At 48.4% G+C, this 15353-nt stretch overlaps 1 protein-coding gene across 25 annotated transcripts in view; it reads right to left on the reverse strand.

Moving 5' to 3' along the window:
• The window catches only part of MAPT (microtubule associated protein tau), a 108024-nt gene that overhangs the window by 50268 nt on the left and 42403 nt on the right, over nucleotides 1–15353 (reverse strand). Inside the window, exon 1 of one of the 25 annotated variants that reach the window (XM_082373793.1) lies at nucleotides 4773–7620. The exons of 23 other annotated variants lie outside the window; for them this stretch is intronic. The gene's annotated coding sequence lies outside the window, so the exon portion shown is untranslated. Of the gene's footprint in view, nucleotides 1–4772; nucleotides 7621–15353 lie in introns of those variants that run through there. One more of the 25 variants, XM_082373791.1, reaches the window with a different exon arrangement.

Here is a 15353-nt window from a genome sequence, read left to right on the forward strand (position 1 = left end):
CAGAGGGTCATTAACCTTTTGAAATCCCTTTAAAATATATTTCCCTGTTATCTTCTATCTTTCTAAACTTTTAGGTTGCCTTTCCTTTTAATCTCTCTTTTTTATAACTGTAACTTTTATCATTTTTTTATAATTCTGACATAAATTTAGTCTTCATTTTTAAAATTTAGGCGGCCATTTCCCTTTCTTTACTGCCTTTCCTTTATGTTCTTACCTTTATTCTAATTTTGCTTTCTTTCTTTACTTTAAATCTCTAGTTTTCCTTTATAATTTGTTAATAGTTATCCTCTTATGTTTCTGTTCTCATTTCACAACCTGTTTTCCAGTAGCCGTAGGCGAGTTGTCAGGGGGAGAACTGGTAACACAAACTGGAGAGAACAAGCCTTTCTTTCTCCTCCAAGTCTCCACTGTACTAGCTCTCTGGCTTCTGTGATCAATGAGTAATGTCTGCCATGGGCCAGGTGTGGAGGGCGTACCTGATGTCACGCATTGTCAAAATGCGTTATGAGTTGCCAAATGTTCTAAAATCCACAGTCTTACCTCTGACAGGTATTGGACAAGTCATATAAATGGTGGGCTACAGGGTGGGAGGGTCCACCTGGGGCAGACACTCCACCTAATACCTCCCAGACTGACATAGGTGTGGGGAGACAGCCAGCCTCTGGCACTGTGTTTATACCAGCTGGCCACTGGCATACTCAGGTCCAGCTCCATTTCTCTCCTTTCTAGGCAGGACACGCTCGTGTGGGTGTCTGAGCTCTCTCCTCCACCCACGATGCAGGATAAGAAGCTGGGAGGGCTCAGGATGGTTCTAAGAATGAGGTCAGTGAGACCTCTTCTGGGTGAGGCAGAGGGTGGGTGGCCTGGCCCCTCCTAGGCAGCTACTTTTCATTCTGACTGAGGCCCTTGTCTCTCAGAGAGCTCTTGGGAGAGGCATCTGAGGCTGAACATCTCCAAACCTTTGATATCTCCCCAAGGATGGGCAGGACTTTATCCTGGGAAGATCAAAGCCCAATTCATCCTTCAAGACTTAGGATCTGGTGGCGATATTCTCTACCCTGAGATATACTGATGGTCTGTTTCCCTTAGAAAGCCCCAAAACAAGAACCCCTGTGCTAAGAGGAACAAGTTTCATTATCAAAGGAGTCAACTACTGCTCCCCACCCAACTCTAGGAAGTAACACCTCCCTCTCTGCTTCCTGGTGAAGCCTCTCTCAGGACATCCCTGGTCACTGCCCAGCTGCTCGTGCCCAGGGTTGGTCCATGAGTCACCTCACCTGCTGACTCACCAGGAGCCCCACCCGGGAGCGGTAGAATCAGCCCAGAAGCGCAAGGCCTCCCAAACTGGCTGGAGACACTACACCTGGCCCGGGTGAGCCAGATCAGCCAAATCAGGTCATCCTGTTCAACCTGCAGCTAAGGTTTTAGGGAACACTAAGAAGTTTAATGAGCCCCGTGGTTTTGTTTTGTAGATTTGATCAATTCCTTTCAAGGACTAAGTTTTCCCATTTGGAACATGGTGGATGGAAGTGTAAAAGCAAAAATCTGATGCACTGGCTTCTTTTATAAAATGCCCATTTACATCCTTTGCTTCTCTGTCATGCCTCAGTGATCACTGTAATGATTTGAATGAGTTCTTAATCTATGAGTGACATGAACCCTTTATCATATTTGTGGCTAATAGCTTCTCCTTTTACTTTAGTTTCTTTCTTTTTTTTTTGGCCACACCGCACAGCTTGTGGGATCTCAGTTCCCCAGCCAGGGATTGAACCTGGGCCATGGCAGTGAAAGCCTGAATCCTAACCACTAGGCCACCAGGGAACTCCCTATTTTGGTTTCTGATGGCTTCTACTGACGGGTTTTACTTTTCATACAGTCAAGTCTATTTTTCTTTGTGATTTATTCCATTGCTCTATAGTATGTGAAGATCATAAATATTTTCTACTATTTTTTTAGTGATCTAATTCTTTGTATTAAATTTATTAATTCATCTGGAATTTATTTAAGTGTATGATATGAGGTGGGAATCCAAAAACTTTTCTCCCAAATACAATAGCTAAACCAATGGGCCCAGCCCTATTCATAGAACAATCTGCCCTCTTTCCCCAGGTGAGTGAACCATCTATTCTGCTCCATTCACCTGTCAATTTTGGTGCTAGAGCCTCCCGATTTAAGTGTTGGATCTCCAGTCTTATTCTCTAGGTGGGCTTAGACACTCTCATCTTCTTTTTTCAAAATTGTTTGACCTTCTTGCACATTTTCTCTACCAGATGCTCTTTAGAACATTTTTTCCTCAAATTCTCAAAATTCCATTGGGATTTTGGCTAGAACTGCATGACAAGCCAAAACGATAAAAGTTGCTATCTTCACAATATTTAGTGTCCCCACCCAAGAGCAAGGTATGTTTCCCCATTTATTCTTGTTTCTAGATCTCTTGGGGTGGAAGGAAGGATGTAGTCCTGCACCTTGCTGAGGCCATTCTTTTTTTTTTTTTAATTTTTTATTTGTTTGATTTTTTTGGTCTCTTTTTTCTTATCCTTTCTCATCTTGCTGCAGCCACTCTTGATGTCTCCTCATCCTTGGCGTTGCCTTTGTGAGTGGGACCCTCCCCTTCATCGTGTTGATGATATAACAATAAGGGCTCTGGGTTTCCACAGTTGAGATGATTATGCCTGGAGCTCTAACACTGGAACTGGCACAGTGGCAATGGGTTCCCCTCAAGGTCTCTGGGGAATGAATGGGAGAACCATTTTCTAGCCTTCTGTTTATCAGAGATGAGATCCCTTAGCAGAAAAATCTCTCACTCAGTGACTTGTGAGGACCCAGGTTCGATCCCTGGTCAGGGAACTAGATCCCGCATGCATGCGGCAACTAAAGATCCCGCATGCCACAACTAAAAAGATCCCGCTTGCCCTGGTCTCTTCCCTGCCCATCTGCAGGACCACCACGTTGGGGGTGGATGGGGTGAACCACGTGACATGCTGGCTGCTTCTCACTCAAAGTCTGGAGGTGGGCAAGGTGGCCAGTTTGGACTTTGTTCACAGGTATGAGCAGGGCGGCATCAAAGAAGTGCTCTAAGGTCACTTTAGCAGCAGTCGGCAGGGCCAACTGGATGGGTAAGAAAGGACTGTTGGCAGGGAGGTGAATGCACTGACCCAGGCATACAGCAAAAAAGCCGGAACCAGAGCGGGGTCAGAGGCCATGGAAAGGAAGGGACAGATCCAAGAAGTGTACTTTAGATAACATTAGACTGGGCTTTAAAACTGGGCTGGGGTCAGAGAGAGAGAGCAGAATCCAGGATTACACTAGAGGTGAGGGCTTGGAAGGCTGGGAAAATGGGAGGGGGTAGCACAGTCAAAGGGAACAGCATCAGGGTCCAAGGCAGCTGGTCAACAAGGGTGGGTTCTGTCTTTAAAAGATCCCTGCTCAAAAGAAGAATCTCCCCCACTGCATTTTACCAACTGGTGATTGATTTGACGTAATAAGTTCTAGGAAATAGATTCTGCTATCCCTCTTGATTTCCATTATAATTTTAAATTTTTTATGAATCTTTTTTTAAAACAGATCTACAGTGAAACAGTTTTCCATCTTAATTTCAGGTCAAGGGTCAGCAATTTGTTTCTGTAAAGGGCCAGAGAGTAAATATTTTAGGCTTTGGGGGCTGTGCCTTCTGTTACAACTACTCACCTCTGCTGCTGCAGCAGGGAAGCAGGCATTGACGATAGATCCGTAAATGAAGGAGCGCGGCTGGGTCCCAGTTAAACTTAATTTACAGACACTGAAATTTGAGTTGCATATAATCTTATGTATCATGAAATATTTTTCTTTTGTTTTTGTTTTTTTCCACCATTTGAAAATGTAAAAACCATTCCCAGCTAACACCAGATTTGGCCCATGGGCCATAGTTTACAGACTCCTGCTTTTCCCTTTCCCAGTATTTCTTCTCCTCTCTCAATAGTAAAAAAAAAAAAAAAAAAAAAAAAAAATCTGTAATTAAGTCTTAGCAAGAATCATTGTACATTTTGGTCTCCTTCCAGAAGTTTCCAGAAGTTTCAAGTCAGGAGCAGGAGAACTAAGGGTCATTCTGGGGCTTGGGGCAGTGCCGCACTGTTCTAGGGACTGGAGACAGCATCCGTGGCATAAGCCCTTCGGCTGCCAGGCCGCCTCGCTCAGCGCCACAGAGCAAAAGACAAGGCAATGGGTCTCACTGTCCCAGATTCTAAGGATGCCCCCACTTCCCTGCCACCAGCACCACCCCTGCATGGCTGGAGAAAGTCAGAAGCACTAATAGGAAGCTGAACAAATTACAGGGGCCTCTGGAGAAATTAAATCATCCTTTAAAACATAGGCTACTATTCACTATGCAAAATGAATAAACCGTGTGCGTCTCAGGCGCCACTATTTTCCTTTAGGGTAAAAAGAGGAATGCATGGGAAGAACTCTCTAAACAGGGAGGCACCCCCCCCCCCCCCGTCCCTCCCACTGCCCCCAGCAAATGGCCTCAGGTTCATGGACCTCCTGATTCAGTGAGGCCACCCGTGCTGTCTCTCCAAATCATCTGGGCTGGGCCACTTGCCCCGTGCTAATGTTTTGGTACCTACAGGTCATCTCTGGAGCATCTCTGAGAGGCTACTCGACATAAGCAGAAAACAGAACCCAGAGGAGGATGTCCTCGGAGAGTAAAATGAAGTAGCTCTTCTTCTCAGTCTTAGGACAAATACTGAGCACGAGAACACAAGTCCCATCGGGTGGGACCTGTCTGGGTCACTTACGGGCAGATGAGGAATCTGGGAGGTACTCTGCCCAGGTCACATAGCCAGGAAGAGGCAATGCCAGGATGCAAAGCTTGTGTCCTCACGGAGCACTCAGCTGCCCTCACTGCCGGTTCTTCCATCCGGGACCATCAAACGTTCCCCAATTTTCCACTGGGGCACAGATCTGGGGTGTGAAAGCAGCAGTGTCCAGGACTCACACCCCAAAGCTGTGACTAAGTCACTTCTCTCAACCTCCTTCATGTCACCCAGTGACCCCTGAGCTCCCTTCCTGCTCCAATGTTTTACTTTAAGTGGATCGATTAGGCCTGTGTCCTCCAGCTCGGAGCCCTGGGAGGATTGGTCACAGGGCAGCAGGAGTCTCTAGCCCAGGCCTGGCTGAGAGGCAGGGGGCCCTGGCATCCCAGCCAAGGGTGTGAACGCTCAGCCCTGCCTCCTTCTTTTCCCACCGTCTCTGACCCCTGTGGTCTTCCTCTACGAGAGCCAAGGGCAGGATGATTTCTCTGGAAGAACTGGACAAAGAACATGTAAAGCAACTGACAAATGGCACAGCCGTATGTCCCAGCCCTAGGACTTTCATGCAAAGACAGCAGACTGAAAACACAAAAATAAGCATAGCCCTGAGGTGGGTACACAGTCCAGACTAGACGCGTGGTTATATCACCCCACGGATCCCTGTAGCCTAAGAGAGACACACAGACAGGAAAATAAACACGCCAGGAGCTATTGTCCTAAGGCCATGCTTTGCCTTGTTATCCTTCTAAATCAACCAATCTCTCTGATTTCCTACCTCCCATTTTCCCAGGCAGTGACCTACAGGCAGTGGGTGGGAGGTAAGGAAGAAATGTTAGGAGCAGCACAGAAGTTGAGTTAAACCTGGAAACGAAAATGGGCCACTTTTTAAGGACCCTTGGAAAAGCACTGCCTCCTGACAAGAGAAAATGAGAAGCAGAGGGTCCTGGAGTCTGTCCTTGTCATTTGGTAGCTGGTAAATTGAGGGGAAGGGGCTTGTTAAGTTGTTCACGGTGCCTGGTCCTACAAGATCACACCCCCAGACCCAATGCTGCCTTGCCAATGGCTTGTGGGGTGGCAAGCCAGGAAAAGGGAGAAGAGTGTCTGCAGGGCTGAGAGGGAGAGACAGAGGAACAAAGAGGACAGTGCAGGTGATGAGAGGATAAAAGAGAAGGCAGGAGAGGGGAAGGGGGTGAAGGCACAGGGAGGGAGGAACCCCCTGAATCAAACCGTGGCTGCTGCAACCCAGTGTTTTCTATTTACTTTCCTGATTGAGGTAAAATCCACACAACACACACGTGACCATTTTAAAGTGAACAACCATCACCACTGTCTAGTTCCAAAACATTTTCATCACCCCAGAAAGAAACCCTGTGCCCATTAAGCAGTTTCCCCCCATCCTCCTCCCCCCATGCCCTGCCAACCACTAATCTACTTTCTGTCTCTATGGATTTACCAATTTCGGAGATTTCAAATAAATGGAATTATCTAACACTGGGCTTTTGTGTTTTGCTTCTTTTGTTTAGCGTAATGTTTTCAAGATTCACTCACGTTGCAGCACGTGTCAGGACTTCACTCCTGGAATGATATTTCATTGTATGGAAACACCACATTTTGTTTATCCGTGTATCCATTGATGATTACCCACAGTCTTTTAAGTTTGGAAACAAGATAATATGGAATTTTTTTACTGTGACGTTTGTCTGATAATGCTGAAATCGGGGTGGAGGGGGAGGAAAGGTGAGGGCAGGAAGGGGTAGGATGGTGGAAGAGGAGAATGGCAGGGACCCTCAGACAACCTTCAACTTCTTCCTCATTTTGCCAAGGCTGGGCCCCCGGCCCCTCCAGACCCTCAGGGGCACAGGGATGTGCAAGTGAGACCCCGGGTCCCTTTTGCTCCCGAAGAAGAGGGTCCTCCCAGGCTGCAAGGTGGATAAATTTTCTGCCTGGTAGAATTCACATGCTCTGTGTGTCTTACCTGAAGAGGCAGCTTTGTTTCTGATCATCTCAGGCTGCCCTCTGAGGCATCCAGAGGTGGGTGAGGGAAGCCCAGGTACCTAGCCCAGCTCAGAGGTGACTTCTGGAGCATCATCAGGGAACCCTGCTCGCTATTTGAAGCACGTCTGCCATTTTCTTGGACACTTTCCCATGCCAGAACATGTAGGCTCACCACAAACCTATGAGGTGGGCAGGATGCAAATCCCAGCCAGGTAAAGGGCCCCAAGAGCCTAAATGACTTGCCCAAGGCCAGCAAGGCAGCCTGGGACCTGACTCCCCTCTGGAACACAAATTCCCGGCAGTTCTGATGCCTCTGTCTGCTTCCCCACCCAGGCTTTTGCTCCTGCCCAGTTCTCCAGGGTGTCTGTGGGTTCCAGCTGACCTGGGGCAGTCTCTACCTGAAGGAGATGAAGACCAAATAGCCTTCCTACACCTACTGCCATCCTTCCTATTCCTTTTAATCTTCTTACTCACAGCAATGCATTTTGATTCTAGAAAGCTCCTTGGGTAAGCCAGGACAACAGTGGACACCATTTTTGGCAGTTTTGTAATATTAACAGCATCTGTTTATTTGAGTCGTGACTATTAGCCAGTCTCAGGGGCTTCAGAGAGAGAAAGCGAATCTCTGTAATACAACAGACCCAAGGGAGGAATTATCCTCACTTTCTAGATGAGGAAACAGGCTCAGAGAGGTTCAGGAACCTGCTGAGGGTCACACAGCTAGTAAGAGGCAGAGCAGGATGTGAACTCTGATCTTTTGATGCTAAAACCCATCTTTTGGAAATTGTATCATATCAGTGCCTTCCCAACAGAGAGTTTAAAAACATAGCCCTTTTCTCCCCTCCAGGACCCAGAGAAATGACCTTGTCCCGGCTGGATGGAATTAGAGTCGAGGAGGTAAGAAGAAAGCCCGCGTCAGGGGCTGGTCCCGCACCCTGGCTCACCAGGCTCCAAGCAGGACGCGCTGCCTGTGCAGTCCAAGCCCGGGCGGAGCTTTTTGTGTCCTAGAGCCCCCTCCCTGAAGGCGCCGGGAGGGGCGGGGGGGGGGGAGCTGTTTCGGGCGGAGCTGCAGCCCTCGCTAGGGGGCAGCACATGCCGGGGCGCAGTGCCCGCTCGCTGCAGCCCAGCCACTCAGCTTCTCCCCGAGGAAGCACTGCAGGCTCCCGGGCCGCCGCCGTGACTCAGCGCAATCACCGCCACCAGAACAGGTGGCTCCGTCCAAAAAAAGGACGCTGGCCCTTAAAACTCCCTCAGGTTAAAAACCCAACTGGAATTAGAGAGTAGTGATATTGCACAACTTTGTGACTATACTTAAGTCACTGAATTGTACACTTCAAAGGGTGGATTTTATGGCATGTGACATATCCCAATAAAGCTGTTTTTTAAAAAACAAACACCCTAAATGGATCTCTCAGATAGTTGAAGATCAAGTAGAGAGAAATCTAAAAATAACCTTAAAATGACCTTTGTTCTCCAAGGTTATTTTTGGCTCCCGCATCCCATCTTTCCTTTGCTCTGGTCCCTTTTCTGCACCATCATGAATTTGCCAGTGCATTCAGGTGGAAAACAGGATTCCTCATGACAGGAGCCATGTTTCAAGCATTTCCAGGTATTGACTCATTTAATCAACACAACTGCCCCTGTTATTATGTCTACTTCTACAGAGGGGGAAACCGAGGCACAGAGAGGTTGAGTAACTTGCCCAAGGTCACACAGTAAACATGTAATGGAGTCAGGGCTCAAAGCCCAAGCAGCCTGGCACCAGAATCTGACCTTGTGAGGCTGACTGACACAATGATTAAATCAAGCAGTGACTGAGATCACCCATTTCAGGAACACAAGGACCCACTCAACTGAAAGCTTTCGTTTCCTTTGAAAACTTTCTCTTTGTATTTACAGTCTATTCTTTAATGCTTACGGTTCAACTGTTTTACTTTAAGATATAAAGATTAGTGAAAGGGCAGGCATAGCAGTCTCCTTGGCGGAGGTGAAGTCTGGGCCCAAGGTCATTAGGAAATCCCTATACTTATGAAGTGGGGAGCCAACTGCACCTAAAGAAAGAGAAAGAGCCTCCAGGGTTCAAGAAAACACTGGGCTGGCTCGTGGCAACTCTGCTGCTTCAGACGCTCTTCCCTCACAGCTAGTCCCAACTGGGAGCTGCATCTCCTTTTGTGTTGCCCCTCTTCTCTCCCGCCCCGGACAGGCAGGTGGCACCCAGCACCCAGGCACCACGGGGAAGTTCTCAGGAAGACTTGCTGGAGGGAAGACGGCCTGGCAAACCTCAGAGGAACTCTAAAGTGTGAGCTTGTGCTCACGTCCTATCACAGGGTACCAGAGAATGTTCTAGAACCAAATCTGAACAATAATAATGATAATACCTGGATTTCAAGCAGAACTGCCAACTTCAGTGGAGAGAAGATAAAGGAGCCCACAGAGAGGAAAGACTTAGGTTGGTGAGAAGAAACTGGAATAATCCCGGGCCTCAATCCAAAGAGAACAATCAACAGTTGTATGAAAGCATGAATGAAGGCCGCTTTCTGGGGGGACGTAGTGTTGCTGTGCACACACCATGTGTCATGGCTGATGTCAGCCGGGTGACGTCCACCACTAAGAAAATGCACAGACTGTGTCGGAGAGGACAATTCTGGTTTTAAGCTCAAGGATTCTGTTTTATTTTTTTTACCTCCTTTGTAACTGCTGGTATAGTCAAACAGTGCTGTAGCATCTGTTAGGATGATACGGCGTGCTTGGGTGGCCTTTGTTTTCAGAACTGCAGTAATTTTCCCTCCAACCCCCTTTCTGATGAGTTACTGATCAGTTAGCCTTCAACGAGGACAGCACTGCCATGTGACACCCCTACGGGGGGTGGCGGCAGGCTGCTGAGCCTCTGTCCTGTTCAGGGACTGCCAATGGCCCTAGCCACCACTTAACTGTATCTGAGATGAATCCCCTGAACTCAGAGCACCAAATGGATAAAAAGCAGTCTCTTTTGATGTCAAAGCTGGGAAAACCACAGCGAAAAATTGCTTTTTTTTTTTCTAGGGCAAGCCACTCTTAATCCTGAGAGAGAGAGGGAGAGAGAGAGAGAGAATTTATTGTTTTATAAAAGTGATTCATAGTCATTATTAAAAAGTTAAATACAAAAATGTGAAAAGAAGAAAGCAAAATAACCACTGTTAACATTCTAGGGAACTTCTTTGCAAACACCTCTCCTATGCACACATACAATTTTCCCCAAAGGAGACCATACCATACCAGTTGTTCTGTAGCCTACTTTATTTGTTTAATAAATATGCTGATATTAATAAGCTTTATATTAATTTCTGGTTCATCGTCAATGGCTACAGTTTCTAGATTTGCTGTTATATCTCTGCCCTCTAGCTCTAACAGGCAGCAAATGGTTCACAACCCAACACAAGATTACACTTAAAAAGTGCTGGAGGGGGACTTTTAAAGTCCCCCCCCACCGCCCTTTTTTTTTTTAGCCATCCATGATCTTCCCTGAATAAATACTTCTGTAGCCAGGCACTGTTTACACATTTCATCTCATTTAGTCCTCACAACGACCTATGTGAAGGAGGAAATTATCTTATTATCCCCATTTTTGCATTGATGCTCAGTAGCCCCGGCTGAGGAAGGACACACGCGTGGCTTTGAACCTGCAGTCCTAGCCTCCAGCTGGACAGAGGGTGGATCTTTGGAGACCTTCACCGACAAATCACGAAGCCCCACTCTGAAGCCCTGATATGGCAGGAGCCATTCCAACTGCACCTCTGTGAGGTACACGGGTCATCTTAGCTCCATTTTGCACCTGGGGAGACTGAGGCACAGAGAGGCTCAAGTGGACCTACAGATAGTGCCAGAGCTGGGGACAGAGTGTGGCATGTAGTGATTTCCTGGAAAGCTCAGCTTAGGGCTAGGAAGTCTCTGGGAGTGAACGCTGGGCGGAATGATGTCAGAGGCGTGAGGACACGGCTGTACCCGATGTTGAATGGGCCCCCCACAGTCAGGGTCTTGCCTCAGCAGCAAGTCAGGTGCTGGGAGGCCTCTCAGAGGCACCTCGGGCCATTTGCCAAAGACCATTGTGGGTTCTCAGGAGCACCTGCTCCTCCATTAGCCATTCCTGGGACCGATGAATAGCACTTAGGCTACCCCCTCTCAAGGCCCTCTGAGAACACTGCACGGCTTCGCCCTCACAGCAGGGGCTGGGGAGTCACCTTCCATCCTGCCCCCAAAGGTGAGCCTGGAGGGTCCCTGGCTTCGCTTTCCCTTGGACCTGGGTCTCTCCCATGAAGCAGGGTCTCATGATCCAGAGATGCCATATCTGCATCTACCCTGAGAGGCCACTCAGCCCTAACGCCTCTCGTGGAATGCACCAAGTCCAGCCTCGTTAGTTGCATGAATGGCTGGACTCCTTGTGCCCTTGGTTTCCAAGGTGTAGGCACTGGCTCCAAATCTTCCTGAGGACCTTATTGCCGGTTCAGACCTCTCCATGGATTTGGGTAGAAAGGACATGTGGTGTGAAGTCCAGAGCCCTGGGTTCTAGGCTTAGGAGGGACCACTCACTGGCTGGTCGATGCTGGGCCAGTCACTTGCCCTCTCTGATTCACAGATTCTTCATTTGTAACATGGGCACGAGGACACCTGTGTCACAGGGTGGCTGTGGGGGGTCACTGGAAAAATGCGTGTGAGAGAGAGTGCTTCAGTGAACTGTGGATGCTCTAGACTGATGCTCGGTACTGTTGTTATGATACGTGGGTTCTGAGCAAGGAGAAGATATCTGAGAATGGGGAAGAGGAGGCCTAACCTGAAGGGATAAAATCCGGGGCCAATACAGGAGCCTCTGTGCTTCTGCCCTGAAGGAGGGGTGGTAAGAGCATGAAGAGGTGAGAGGCAGCTCTGGGTCAGCCCAGGGAGAGGAGGAGAAACGAGGGGGTCCTTCCGGGAAGGTCTCGGAAGTGACAGAGCGAAGGTAAGCATCGGGTAAGAACTGGGGTGTCTCTGCTCCCCACCCCTCCCAGCACTTGCACCCGGAGCACAGAGGAGACAGGGGAAGTGATGCGGAGAAGGTGATGCCGGGAGGTGATGTGGGGAGAGACGAATCGTCCACACCAGTCTTGGCAGCGAAGGAGGCGGGAGTCTGAGAGGCCACGTGCAATGACCAGAAATTGGCTCTTTTTGCCACAGTGTTTCATTAGATGGAACAACAAGGAAGAAGTGGAGGGGAGAGGAAATGAGGAAGGGAAGGTGGTAGTTTTGAGGATGCTTTCATTTCTATTTTTTGAGTCTGAGGACACACCCTGAAGGACGCGGGGCACGGGAGGACGGCGTAGTCTGTCTCTAATCAGCAATGTCCCTCAGTAATGAGCAACCTGAACTCAGCACGGCTGGAAGGATGGAAAACAAATAGTGTCCTTTGAACCCATGGGAGAAATGCCACCCAGGTCAAGCACACCGTCCCTGAATTACCCCCTTGACAGGGGTGCCCACACAGCATCAGGGGCGGAGTTGACAGTGCAGTTCGGGGGCGTGGAGCACACATTGGGGCCAGGCTGTCTGGATTCCACTCCAGATCCGCCACTTACTAGCTGGGTGGCCTTGAGTAAGTCACTCAACCTCTCAGAGCCTCCGTTGCCTCGTCTGTAAAGTGTGGGGATTAAACGAGTTAATAGTAAACACGATCGAAGTGCCAGCTGTGGTTATTATCACGACAACCTTATCACCCATTATTTGAGCCAAACCTTTCTGTATCCTGTTCGTATTTTCAGACTAAACAGCTTCTCAGGGCCCAGAGCCCCACCCCACATTGGATCCAACGACACATGGTGCCCCCTTGGCCCTCCCGATGCAGCCTCTGGCCAGGCAGGGCAGATGGTGTACCCGGTGAGGTCATCCCCTGGTCCCGTGACTCCTGGAGACGGGGCCAAAACCGTGTCCCGGAGCACGCTGTGTGAAGCTGACCCCTTTGTGAGGAGGACAGGGGAGAAGCGAACACACTGGCATGGAGAGAGCTCCATCCTGTATCACCAAGGGAAAAAAGCAGTTTTAGAAATGTGCATGCACAGAATGTTTATAAACAAGACAGTAGCATATATGTGCATATGTGCAGACGAGAAATTGCAAGGGGGGCTTCCCTGGCGGCACAGTGGTTGGGAATCCGCCTGCCAATGCAGGGGACACGGGTTCGAGCCCTGGTCCGGGAAGATCCCACATGCTGCGGAGCAACTAAGCCCGTGCGCCACAACTACTGAAACTGTGCTCTAGAGTCCACGAGCCACAACTACTGAGCCCGTGTGCCACAACTACTGAGCCTGCTCTCCACAGTCCACGAGCTACAACTACTGAAGCCCGCGCGCCTAGAGCCCGTGCTCCGCAACAAGAGAAGCCACCTCAATGAGAAGCCCGCGCACTGCAACGAAGAGCAGCCCCCGCTCACCACAACTAGAGAAAGCCCACGAGCAGCAACGAAGACCCAACGCAGCCAAAAATAAATAAATAAAACAAATAAATTAAAAGATATTGTAAAGGATATGTGATCTGGGAAGGGAAGTGGAATTAGGGAGACTTTCTCTTGTTGTGTACATTTCTGTTTTATTATACTGTTTTCTAAACATGTGTTTATAATCTGACAAAAAGTAATAAATACATTCCGCTTTTGGCAAAACAAAACACCCTGTAACAAAGTCAAGGATTTGTCCCACAGTGTGTGGCTCCTTTTATTCACAAATCATGGACTGCCTGTAGGCACCGGCATGGCTGACGGGTCAAGGTGACCAAGAGGCTTACTACTGATTCTAGGCGTCAGTGTGATGAGTTCATCTACATCTGTGATCAATCATGAAGACAGAGGCCGCTTAGGGGGAAAATGTGTGGGGGGCATTCTTACCTGGGGCCGGAGGAACAACACCAGAGGTGCCTGATGGGGGCAGCGGGGGAAGCCCTACGGAGCCAGTGATGGCTCCTGGATGGGGACGCTTCACACACTGGGAGGAGTCATGACGCAAAGAGATGGGGTTCACTAACAGCTGACATGCAGCCTTTCAGGTACACAGTCAATGCAGAGAGCCAGGGACACCTGGACATAGCACTCTGACGTCACAAACCCTTGCCTATCACAAGTGTGATTCTCTAAGATCCAGTGAAATGTCTAAACACATCGGGGGGCTGTAATTATTCATGTATTTATATCTACCTTGTTCCGAAAAGGGATTTAGAGAGAAGCAGGGAGGTGAGGAGCCCCACCAGAGCTGAAGTTACAGCCTTACGAGCCCTAGAAAAGGTAACTTCCAAATGCAATGTGTGCAGTAAGGGTCCATGGCCATGTCAGAATATAAAAATAAAGGCTTTTTATTTAGATAAAGGGGAAACCAGACAATTTTGCTGCATCTATCGAGGCTGGGAAAGTAGTTTCAATATTTATCAATAAAACTTCTCATTACAATTAAAATAAGAAAATGCAAATATTATCCAGCATGGGACCCTGGGTCATGCTCTCTTATTTGGATAAAATAATTATGCTTGACAAAGTGGAGTACAGTGGAAAACAGAAAATTTATGGAGTGAGGGAATGATCTTGAAAGAAAGAATTTCAACACAGCTTTGGAACGAGATCCAATCCAGGCGTACAAATATCTGGATCAATTAAAACGGACACAGCAGAAATTCAGATCAGGGAGAAACAGGAAATCAAAGCCAGGGGCATATATTTAGGCTCTGGGCCTCCAAGTACGTATTTCAGAAAAAGCCCAGGCAGCCTCTGTTGGTCGCAAAATATTCATTATCCAGCAGAAAGGCCTGGACATGATGTTCAGAAACAGAAATTACAGTCAAGGAGGGAAGGAAGACAGAATGAGCAGATGAGAGAGAAAAAGCTGGCGAGAAAGAAGTACAAAGAACTTAGAAACATAATAGGAAATGAAATTCTTCTTGGAAAAGGAGGAAACACTACACCTGGGGTGGAAGCCGAGGGGGGCCCTGCAGGCCTGCCAGTAATGCATTGGGAGAACAGAGAGGAGCCGCTGACTCAGGGCTGTCGCCCCGCCCCCATCTGAGCTGCTTCTGGGTCTTCCTAGTGTCTTAGGAATTACCATCGAAGTCGAAATTGTACAGGAATACTAAAACCCACTGAATTGTAACTTTAAAGGGATGGTTTTTATGGTACATGAACCATAATCTCAATAAAGATGTTTTTAAAACATTGCAAAAGAGGCTCAAAGTCAAATTTATTTCCTTTTGCTAAATCTAAAACTACAGATGCCCTCCAACCTTCCTGTGGGGAGGTAGAGCCCTCTTCCCCGGGCGGGTAGAAAGTGGTTCTCTCTGAGGAACAGCGGAGATGAAGCAGCTTGTACACAAACCTTCTCTCCTCTGGGCCATCCAGCCTTGGCTCAAATCTAACCCCTGACTGTGACAAACAAACCACGAAGGTGGCTTTGCATTGTTTGTATGATCTGAGCTTTTCCTTCCGGTCGGCAACAACCCCACCCCATTCAAGGGTCCTGGCCTTTGTCGAATGGGGGGTTGTGGCCCACCAGGGTGCAGAGGGGCACCAGGAAAAGCGCTGGGCCCAAG

Source organism: Balaenoptera borealis (assembly GCF_965194805.1).
Source record: "Balaenoptera borealis genome assembly, chromosome: 20".
Classification (NCBI taxonomy): Eukaryota; Metazoa; Chordata; class Mammalia; order Artiodactyla; family Balaenopteridae; genus Balaenoptera; species Balaenoptera borealis.